Source organism: Eretmochelys imbricata, chromosome 1 (genome assembly GCF_965152235.1).
Source record: "Eretmochelys imbricata isolate rEreImb1 chromosome 1, rEreImb1.hap1, whole genome shotgun sequence".
In the NCBI taxonomy this organism is placed as follows: Eukaryota; Metazoa; Chordata; order Testudines; family Cheloniidae; genus Eretmochelys; species Eretmochelys imbricata.
Genome location: NC_135572.1, coordinates 3,508,980 through 3,520,787, shown reverse-complemented (window position 1 = coordinate 3,520,787; position 11,808 = coordinate 3,508,980).

Here is an 11,808-nt window from a genome sequence, read left to right as displayed (position 1 = left end):
GGTATATAAGTATATTAATCAACGTCATACATTCCTTTGTGTATCCTTTTGCTGTAGAAGTATGTAATGCATAGGGGGGAGAAATATAATAAAAGGGGAAGGTGGAAAGCTGGGGGCAGAACAGCCCATCTCAGCTGACCAGCCTGCTTGCTTGCATAAAGCTGTGTTCTGTCTCATCATTGAACCGCCACAGGTGGCCCCTAGTTCTTATATTATGGGAACAAATAAATAACTTTTCTTTATTCACTTTCTCCACACCACTCTTGATTTTATAGACTTCTATCATATTCCCCCTTAGTCTCCTCTTTTCCAAGCTGAAAAGTCTTAGCCTCTTTCATCTCTCCTCATATGGGACCCTGTCATAAATATAAAGGGAAGGGTAAACCCCTTTAAAATCCCTCCTGGCCAGAGGAAAACTCCTCTCACCTGTAAAGGGTTAAGAAGCTAAAGGTAACCTCGCTGGCACCTGACCAAAATGACCAATGAGGAGACAAGATACTTTCAAAAGCTGGGAGGAGGGAGAAAAACAAATAAATCAAATAAATTGGATAGTCTCTAAGGTGCCACAAGTACTCTTTTTCTTTTTGCGAATACAGACTAACACGGCTGTTACTCTGAAAAGGGTCTGTGTCTGTCTGTATGCTGCTTTTGCTGGGGACAGAACAGGAATGGAGTCTTAGAACTTTTAGTAAGTAATCTAGCTAGGTATGTGTTAGATTATGATTTCTTTAAATGGCTGAGAAAAGAGCTGTGCTGAATAGAATGGCTATTCCTGTCTGTGTGTCTTTTTTGTAACTTAAGGTTTTGCCTAGAGGGATTCTCTATGTTTTGAATCTAATTACCCTGTAAGGTATTCACCATCCTGATTTTCCAGAGGTGATTCCTTTACTTCTATTAAAAGTCTTCTTGTAAGAAAACTGAATGCTTTTTCATTGTTCTCAGATCCAAGGGTTTGGATCTGTGGTCACCTATGCAAATTGGTGAGGATTTTTACCAAACCTTCCCCAGGAAGTGGGATGCAAGGGTTGGGAGGAGTTTGGGGGGAAAGACGTGTCCAAACTACATTTCCCAGTAAACCCAGTTAAAGTTTGGTGGTGGCAGTGGAAATTCCAAGGGCAAAGGGTAAAATTAATTTGTACCTTGGGGAAGTTTTAACCTAAGCTGGTAAAAGTATGCTTAGGAGGTTTTCATGCAGGTCCCCACATCTCTACCCTAGAGTTCAGAGTGGGGAAGGAACCTTGACAGACCCGTTCCAAATGCCTAATAATTTTAGTTGCCCTTTTCTGAAACTTTTCTGGTGCCAGTATATCTTTCTTGAGATGAGGGGACCACATCTGTACGCAGTATTCAAGATGTGGGTGTACCATGGATTTATAAAAGTGCAATGAGATATTCTTCACCTTATTCTCTATCTCTTTTTCAATGAATCCTAACATTCTGTTTGCTCGTGATCTCCAGCAGCTGGTCCATATCAAGGGGTAGCACAAGATCAGGAGTCAGCATATGTTGAATCCAGCAAGTGCCCTCATCAGCTGTGTCAGTTTTGGCAGCTTTCAAGCAGGGGACACATTACGAGAGTGAAAGACCAGGAATTCTGAAGTGGGCATACTGAGAAATGCCACTACAAGGCCAGTGATCATGTTTGTGCCAAACTTTAGTCGCACAAGAAGACTGCCACTGTGCGAACATACAACCTGACCATCTTGAACACCTTTCCAGAGATTGATCTGGACAGTGCTCAGTTTGCAAGGAGGCTACATTCCTTTGGGATCTTCCATGAAGATGATGATGATGACTGACCAGACCAGAATAGCTCCGCAGATACTGTGGAAAAGTATCTGTTGACCCAGTAATGTGTGTGAGGGTGAGGTCTGACTAACAGAAAGTGCAGGTGACTCTCACTAAACAAGGACTTAGAGGGACATTTTCAGGGTGTCAGGTATTGCACATGTGATGGGTAGCAGGGAAAACACTCTTTCATTTTCCTTTGCTCTGTATCTCGGCTTTCTTTCCTCCTGTGCTACAGAGCAGAATGTAGTCTTTTTCAGAACATGGGTCTATGTCTTACATTAAAATACAAAATTAGTTCTCAGAGAGCTGTAGTTCTATAGATATATTGCTCTGACACATTGTACCCCAAAGAAACACCCTGGAAACCCCAAATTCACCACTGTTATATAATTGCAACCAAGCTTGTACACAGTGTGTCATGTAAGGTGTCAATGGAAAAGTTATGGTTTGCTGAAGTTGATTATCCTATCTGTATTTATGTCTCATTTTGTAGCTGAAGTTACGAACTTGGTAACTGGTTCTGTGGATGAGGGGAAAGCAGTGGACGTGTTGTTCCTTGACTTTAGCAAAGCTTTTGACACGATCTCCCACAGTCGTCTTGCCACCAAGTTAAAGAAGTATGGGCTGGATTAATGGACTATAAGGTGGATAGGAAGTTGGCTACGTTGTCGGGCTCAACAGGTAGTGATCAATGGCTCCATGTCCAGCTGGCAGCCAGTATCCAGTGGAGTGCACCAAGGGTCGGTCCTTGGGCCGGTTTTGTTCAATATCTTCATAAATGACCTGGAGGATGGCGTGAATTGCAGCCTCAGCAAGTTTGCAGATGACACTAAACTGGGAGGAGAGGTAGATATGCTGGAGGGTAGGGAGAGGATACAGAGGGCCCTAGACAAATTAGAGGATTGGGCCAAAAGAAATCTGATGAGGTTCAACAAGGACAAGTGCAGAGTCCTGCACTTAGGACGGAAGAATCCCATGCACTGTTACAGACTAGGGACCAAATGGCTCGGCAGCAGTTCTGCAGAAAAGGACCTAGGGGTTACAGTGGATGAGAAGCTGGATATGAGTCAACAGTGTGCCGTTGTTGCCAAGAAGGCCAATGGCATTTTGGGATGTATAAGTAGGGGCATTGCTAGCAGATCGAGGGACGTGATCGTTCTTCTCTATTCAACATTGGTGAGGCCTCATCTGGAGTACTGTGTCCAGTTTTGGGCCCCATGCTACAAGAAGGATGTGGAAAAATTGGAAAACGTCCAGCGGAGGGCAACAAAAATGATTAGGGGACTGGAGCACATGACTTATGAGGAGAGGCTGAGGGAACTGGGATTGTTTAGTCTGCAGAAGAGAAGAATGAGGGGGGATTTAATAGCTGCTTTCAAGTACCTGAAAGGGGGTTTCAAAGAGGATGGATCTAGACTGTTCTCATTCGTAGCAGATGACAGAAGAAGGAGTAATGGTCTCAAGTTGCAGTGTGGGAGGCTTAGGCTGGATATTAGGAAAAACTTTTTCACTAGGAGGGTGGTGAAACACTGGAATGCGTTACCTAGGGAGGTGGTGGAATCTCCTTCCTTAGAAGTTTTTAAGCTCAGGCTTGACAAAGCCCTTGCTGGGATGATTTAGTTGGGGATTGGTCCTACTTTGAGCAGGGGGTTGGACTAAATGACCTCCTGAGCCTCTTCCAATCCTAATCTTCTATGATTCTATGACTGACTATGTACCTGTATTTCAAATGTGTTTGCTTCTATGGTAACTTCCACAAGGTAGTTTACATCCAGTCTAGCCAGCACAATGTGAATGGACTATTCAAGTTGATGGCACGTCAATGATTACAGTGGGCCATGGAAGAAGCTCATCCACGCCTGATGGGATTTTCTGGAGATGTTCTAGCTAGAATAGGAAATGGCCCCTGTTATGACTCATTGAAACATGCAAGGGCATGTGACCAGCTCCTGTGACACTGGACTCCATCTTGTGCCTGAACATCTCCACTCACTATGCTGGGATCTTTGTTTGGGACAATGAAGTTCCCTCTACATGGCAGAAGCTATGAAAGGCTGGTTTGGTAAATCTAAGTATTGGAATATCCCCCACCTTTGGGAATGGCTGGACAATGGGGTCTGCAGGAAGCGGCACAGCTCGAGGGATGTGCTGGCCACCGTTCCTGAAGACCCTATTGGCCTGGAGCAGCAAAACGTGGCCAGTGGGAGCCACGATTGTCTGAACCTGCGAATGCGGCAGGTTAACAAACCAGCTCGGTATGACAGGTGCTTTCCCTGAACAAACGGCAGCCCTAGTTTGAGAACCACTGCTGTAGGGAGTTCCCCATTGACCTAGTTGCTCAAAACTGGGAGTGGAAAAAATCTATACCAAGACATGTGCCGGGGGAAACATCACAACTAGAAAATAACTCAGTGAAAAGACCTGGGAGTCATTGATAGCATCTCCATGGAAACATCTGCTCATTTGCAGCAGTGCCCAAAACAAAAAGAATTTTCAGATGCCTATATGACGTTATTGACATGAACTGTGACCGTATAGATCATTGTTACAACCCACTGTTATATTTTGCCAGCGAATATTGTACAAAGGTTGTCAAGTGAGATGTCTATGAAAAGGTTATGATTTGCTGGTTATGATTATGCTATCTGTATGCATGAATCATGTTTGTATTTGAAGCTATAAATATTGGCTATGTACTTGTATCTTAATGAGTTTGATTCTAAGTCCCACCAATGAAGCATTTGGCAATCTTATTGAAAAGGGACTCTTCAGATTAAGTGCCCAATCAAGAAACATTTAAATAACAATGGACCTTGGAAGACTCCAATCCACATGAGAAGTCCTCCTGGGAATGTTCAAGGTAGCATGTGAGCAATGGCTGCTCTCCCTGTAAAGAACTGAGTCATGCATGGACATGTGACTTGCCCATGTGACTCCAAACTCCATCTTGTGGCTGTGATTTTCCACAGTATGAACAAAGGGGTGTCCTTCCACATGGCAGAGGATATAAATGGCCCTGGAAACCCCGCCATTTTGTCTCTAATCCTGCTTCTTACCTCTGGAGGATCTTTTCTACACTGAAGCTCTGAACAAAGGACTGAATGACCCATCCAAGCAATGGATGTTCTCCAGAGACTTGATTTGAAGCTGCAGTTTATTCCATCACTGCTACAATAGTGAACCAAGAACTTTGCCATTGCTGTATGTAGTTGATTCCCAGTCATCCCCATAAGGAGCAGTGCTGGTGGTGATACTGGGAAACTGGAGTGCCTAAGGGAATTGCTCGTGTGACTTATGGTTAACCAGTGGGGTAAGACCGAAGTCCTCTCTGTCTGTCTGGTTTGGCGTGCCTTAATAGTAAAAAAGAAAGGGAGTACTTGTGGCACCTTGTAGACTAACAAATTTATTTGAGCATGAGCTTTCGTGAGCACATGGAAACAAAATGTTTTAATGCAGTGAAATGCAAAGTGATTCTCTCAGAACAGGGAGTGCAGGACTGACCCACAGACTAGGACACTGTATTATGGAATGCAGGGACTCAGAAAAGGATTTAGGGGTCATTGTGGACAACTAACTCTTCCTGAACTCCCAGTGCAATGCTGTGGCCAAAAGGGCTGATGCGATCCTTGGCTGCATAAATAGGGGAAAGGTGAGTTGGAGCAGGAGAAGGATTTTACCTCTACACATGGCATTGGTGAAACTGACTGTGACCAATTCTGAGGTCCACATTTCAAAAAGGATGTTGAGAATTGAAGAACGTGCAGAAAAGAGCCAAAAAATTATTAGAGGCTGGATAAAATTCCAGAGAGTGAGAGTCTTATAGAGTTTCATTTATTTCTATTAAATAGTAATAACCAGCTCTGTAATCTAGTGGAGAAAGGCAGAGCAAGTCCCAATGGCTGGAAGATGAAGCCAGACAAATTCCAGATGGAAATAAGGGCCAAATGTTTAGCACTGATGGTGATTAATCATTGGAACAAACTGAGAAGGGAAGGGGTGGATTCTTAACCTCCTCATGTCTGCAGATCCAGACAGGATGCTTTTCTGTAAGATCTGCTTGAGGGCTTGTCTATACTTAAAACGCTACAGCGGGGCTGCCGTAGCGCTTCTCTGTAGATACTACTTACACCGACAGCAGGGGATCTCCCATCTGCATAGATAATCCACCTCCCTGAGGGGAGGTAGCTAGGTCAATGGAAGGATTCTTCCCGTCACCTCATGCTGTCTACACCAGGGTTAGGTTGATATAGCTACTTTTCTCAGTGGTGTGGATTATTTTGCTGTTTAAAAAAAGGCAAATGCAAAGTTAAGTTACATTAGCGGAGGCATAACATGCAAGTCACAGTAGGTGATGTAAGGAATGCAATACAAGCCATACAAACAAAGGAACTGGCTATGTTTGAAGGAACTGGGTTTGTTTAGTTTGGAAAACAGGAGATTAAGGGGGGACATGCCAGCGGTCTTCAAATACTTGAATGGCTGCCATAAAAAAAGATGGGGGAAAGTTGTTCTGTCTTTCCACAGAGGGCAGGACAAGAGGCAAAGGGTTCAAACTATAGCACAGAAAATTTAGATGAAATCTCAGGATAAACTTCCTAACTGTAAGAGCAAGAGGACAATGGAACAGTCACCTAGGTCGGTTGTGCAAGCCCCTTCGCTGGACGTTTTCCAAAGGAGGCTGGAGCCATCTGTCCTGGATGGTTTCGACCCAACAAATCCTGCATCTCAGCAGGGGTTAGACTAGATGACCACTGCGGACCCTTCTCACCCTGTGGCTCTATGATTCTATGATGTAAAATCCTAGAGTTGACCAGGCCTTAATCAAACACAAGTTATGGAGCTCAATACTGGGGTAACTGCATGGAATTTAGTGGCCTGTGTCATACAGGAATTCAGACTGGATGATCTAATGGTCACTTCTGGCCTTCTACCCTATGAATCTATCGATAAAGAAAGTAGATCAGGCATATATTTCCTGTGTCTCAGAAAACATGAACAAAGGAACATTCAAGTACATTGAAAGTCTGAACAAATAACATTGAGAAAAGAAAATTAACATAATCCATATTTGGCCTGTGGAACTCCTTGCCACAGACATTATTGGAGCAAAGAGCTTAGACGAAAAGGATTCACAAATGGATTGGCCATTGTAGGTGGTTCTGGTAACACCACAGTGAGTTAAGGCTGTCTGACACCTTCTATTAAGAGACCTCATTTTCAGTTGCTTATAAGTTTGCCAAACTTTAACCGTTTGAACTGAAATTTCCCACGCTCTGTGTTTGCTCCAGCTGAATTGGTTTTTGAAAGTTGCAGGCATAACAGTTCAGCCAACTTCTCGAATGAAGCTAGGAGAGAAGATGTCTTGCCCATGCTGAAATATTCTTAGAATTGTTCCAGTGAGGAGCCCTAGCACCTCCATGCTTTCCAGCAAATAAAAGTTTGGTAACAGCCCCGCTGCCCTGCCCCACTAACAGCCAGAATCCTGAAATGAAAAAGGAGGTGGTGACAGTCTCTGTGCATTAACACACAGCTGGCTCTTGAGTTGTTTACTCGGTTCTAATTCCAAGAAGAATTTTGCCTTCGTGAGTCCTGAGCAAACTACAGGCCAGGGCCTCAGAATTTGGCCTTGTCTTGTCCACCTACTAACACCTTTCATCCTGAAGGATCCATTGTGCCACTGAAATGCAACCACCTTAGGGGTGGAGGCCATCAGCTGGGGAGGCACATGAAAGAAGGACATTTGGGCCCATGATTCTGGAGTACAGTCATCTCCTATGGCAAGGGCCCTGGGATGTTTATTGTCTGTGCATAGTGGAAAGGATCACAGACCTATTCTCTATCCCATCATGCACCCATTGTGCTGTGTTTGTTGAGCATGTGACCTCCTCAGCAAGAGATGGGTACGTGTGAATCCAGAGGGAGGCCATTGATAAGTGATTTCTTGCCAGACAGGATGATATCAAACTAAGTTTTCTTTAACCATCTTAAGATCTTTTTCTTTCTCTGGAGGCGATAGGCATTATCAGGACAGGTTCGTCTTCCTAACAGCCCAATACCACTTTATTTCAATGTGACTGGTTTGGAATGTGAGGAGGTGACTGGTCACTTCTCAGCTTATGGCTGCCTCTGCTGCTTAGCCAAAGGACTTAGACTAAGAACAAGGCCTCAGACTGTCACAGGGAGAGAAGGTCCATATACAGGTGTACTTGTGATTTTGATTCTTTGTTTTATACCCCTGTAACTAGCTAAGTGATAAAAATACAACCAATTTCTTAAAGTATAGGCCTTTACAGGCAGTCCTAGATATCTATATTCTAACATTGGGTATTCTCCATCACCCATCACTCTACCCCTGAGCAGTCAGTTGTGTGACTGCTTCCCTCTGGGAGGTCAGTTACACAGTTCCCTCTCAAAGCCTTACCTACTAGTTGGGTGCATGACTGCACAGATGCTGAACCAGACATTCTGTCCTGAGCATCCTGCCCCATGTGACCAGTGAGGAGACATTCCTGTACTCCCATTATTCCTGCCCCAGTTTTCTCCTCTGTACCCCTTTCTAGGACCCATACAACTATGCTTTCTAGAGTGGGATCTATCCTCTGTTCATCTGTGATGGTCTCACAGCTAACAGCCTGGACAGTTGTTTCACTGGCAGGCACTTCACTCTTTCCCTTTGTGAGGTGGTGTTGCCTCCTGCTTCATTGTTAAAGGAACCCTTATATACCCGCAGTGGTTTATACAATTCCATCACCCTTCTCTGAGCTCCCCTCCGGGAAACATCTTCCTGTGCTCTTGAGCATGAGGCTTGTCCCTCACTAAGCTGCAATCTGGACATTTTTCTCCCTGGCAGGCATTACACATGCCTCCCTCTCTGAGGAGATGCTGCCTTCAGCTGCAGGTTAGGAGCTGATCTCAACAACCCCCACCTCTGGAAACATGCAGCTTCTCCCTGCTGCAGAGAAATCAAGAAGACTTTCTCCCATTCCCTCAGCCGTTCCTGGGACTTTACTCTTTCCCTCTGGGGTCCCAGCAGAGTGTTCCTTCTTGCTGCAGGCTGATGCCTTAACACCTGGAACTACACAGAAGAAATCATTGCCAATTAGCATATCAATAGGGTTATGGTGTATTACTCCCACTGATAATACAGCTTCTAAACTATCAGTTTCTATGTGCTCTTTAGCCAAAGGCACAAAGATTGTGTAACATCCTACTCATGAAAGCTCACAAATCTGTCCTGTAAGTAATGTCACCCTCTTGCACTATTCTCCGTCTAACCAAAGAAATTTCTGCCCCTGTATCTTCCCACCAAGGTGTTCCCTGCCATTAATACTAATACCCTTGATGTGCTTCATGCCTGGTGGTGCAGAAGCTAGTTTTACAAACCCAGTATGAGAAGTGACAGGTGTCTGAGAGGCTTCTGTGCTCAAGGTCACAGCATTCAGATGGGCTACCTGCTTCCTCCCAGCATGGGGCATTCATTCCCCAGGTGATATGGGGAACTGTGTTTGCTTAAAGGCATCATCTAAAGAAGCCTTCCCATCCACGGTTTTCCCCTTTTTGTCCCATAAACATTGTTTTACATCATCTTTACTTATGTTCAAGGAATTCTCCTGAGCAACAAGTTCAAACATTCCTTCAGAGCTTGTAACACCTTTGCCTATTAACCACTTTCCCATCAAATCGTTCATATTGTTTACATATTCCACATTACTTATTCCAGCACCCCTGTTAGGATTTCTAAATTTCACTCTATATTTTTCAGGGGTATCTGAAATTGTTTCAAAACTATTTCTTTGAATTTGCAATAATAGAAAGCATTCTTAATTGCTCTTCTATTGAATATATCCAGACCTTTACCAAAATCAGCAACTTCTGGTCATCATGAAGATTATGAATCACACACTGCCTCTCAAACCTAGTGAAGTAATCAGGAACATCACCTGCCTCATTGTATGCAAGACACGGCTGTCCCTATTTGTTGATTTTTAGAGAGGTGGGATTCAGTGGAGTGGCAAAGTTCTGGTTCTGATTTTCCAGCAAGTCCAATAGGTGTTTCCGCTTTCCCTCTTTCTCCTCAGTTTCTTTTCGCTTTAGTTCCATAGCCCTTCTGGGTTCAGCTTCCTCTCTGGCGGCCTCTGCCTCCTTTAGCTCCAAAATTCTTCTATGTTCTTTTTCTACTGCCTGCAACCTGAATACCTCCAAATTCACAATTGTTTCACTGTTTTCACCCATCTTGCTCCGTTTCTGTCCCTACTTCCCTTTTCCAAAATAAGCAAATGGAAAATAAATTGATAACCTCTTTGAGTGATCTCCAGCCACCATACTTAATGTCTCACTTAAAATCTCTACACCAGTGCATGAAGTGCCAGTCTCACTCAGAACAACAAGCTGTGCATTTCACACTGCTCACTGTGCCACTCTGATGGACTTCCCTGGGATGTAACCTGGAACTGAGGTACCGCTGATCCCTCTGGCATACCAATCTGGGCCTCCTCTCACGCTGTGATAATGTGACAAGCTGCAAACCATTCCAGGTACTCCATTCACACAAACATTCACCTGCAGGGTCACACGCAGCCACTCGTGTGCTAACAATAGAGAGGTTCCAGCTAGTTCCCCCCAGCTAAGGACCGCAGAGCTGCATTGTCTTACCCTGGTCGGAAGCCTGACCAGTGTAAGTTTATTACACAGTCCATCTGTCCCTCAATTTGGAGAGGACAATGCACTAGCCCCTTTTCCTGAACAGATTTCCCTTTACACTTCAAACAACTCTCTGTTTTATGTAAATATAAAACAGATTTATTAACTACAGAAATATAGATTTTAATGGATTGTATGTAATAAGTGTACGGATCAAAGTAGATTACCTAAGAAATAAAGCAAAATCGCAATCTGAGTTCTATGAATGAGACAGGATTTGAATCAAGCAGGGTCTCACCCTCATGGTACAAGCACTTCACCAGTCTTCCATACCCAGGCTGGGATTTCTCCAATCACCTCCCCAGTCTTAAGTCTTTTTCAACTTCTTTATCCCAAACAACGCCCCCAGCATGGTTAGTGGAAAAGTACCAGACACAAGATGGAGTCCAGTGTCACATGAGCTGGTCACATGTCCTTACATGCTTTGATGAGTCATAGCAGGAGCCATTACCCATATTCTGGCTAGAATGTCCCCAGGAAAGGCCTTCAGGTGTGGATAAGCTTCTTCATGGCTCCCTGTGTTCTTTGATGGGCCATCAACTTGAATAGTCTATTCACAATGTGCTGGCTAGACTGGGTATAAACTACCTTGTCAGAGTTACCACAAGAGAAAACACATCTGAAATACAGGTACATAGACAATATTCATAAGTTCAGATACAGAAAATAGACACGCATAAAATACGATACAAACCATAACTTTTCCATTGACACCTTACATGACATATTTTGTGCAAGATTTGTTGCAAATACATAACGTTGGTGAATATAGGGGTGCCAGGGTGTTGCTTTGGGGTAGAGAAATTACAGCAATATATCTGTAGAATAAGAGCTCTCTGACATCTAATTTTGTATTTTTATATGACATACATCCATGTCCTGGAAAAGACTACATTTTCGTCTGTACCACAGGAGAAAAGCAAGTCGAGGTACGGAGCAAAGGAAAATGAAAGAGTGTTTTCCCCACTACCCATCACACACACAATACGTGACCCCCTGAAAGTCTCCCCCTCACTTTCTGTTAGAAGAAGGAGCAGGTTGACCCAGAGGCAGATCTGAGTACGGGCTTCTTTATTGCGGTACTTGTTCCCCCGACCCAATTGTCGAGTAAGCACTGGATTAGTTACAGCACACTCTTTTTGTTTAGGTTAGTATGTACACACCTACATCCGTTAGTAATAGAAACACCCACACTATTAGTATACCCACCCCATCTATTGTTCACAGAATTACACGTCATACAGGCATGTTTACCTTGAAAATACATTTCTTTGCAATAATTTGTTGCTAAAAATTCCCTTAATCAGCAGTTCTCAG